Here is a 353-nt window from a genome sequence, read left to right on the forward strand (position 1 = left end):
CACAGTCCATCCCCTACGACACGTAGGGAACGCAGGGAGTCACGGCGCGGCAGGGTCCGCCACTCCAGCGCGCACGCAATAACCGGGTAAGAGGTGATGATATACAAAGGAAAACACTTATACCTCATGAACAATAAGTGTGGCAAGAACCAGATAATTTATAAGTGGCATGAATAGTTCATGGCTGGCCGTTCTGCCTCATGGGAAATAGATAAGGTGTGCACTTTCTTTAAAGGCTGTCTTTAGATTAGCTTGTTCTGTGATCTAGGTGGTAATTAACCTCAAGGAAGAAATGTATCTGAGGGTATTTAATCGTTTTGCTCTCAAACACTCACGCGCGTACACACGTACAA

Source organism: Penaeus monodon, chromosome 30, assembly GCF_015228065.2.
Source record: "Penaeus monodon isolate SGIC_2016 chromosome 30, NSTDA_Pmon_1, whole genome shotgun sequence".
Lineage (NCBI taxonomy): Eukaryota > Metazoa > Arthropoda > Malacostraca > Decapoda > Penaeidae > Penaeus > Penaeus monodon.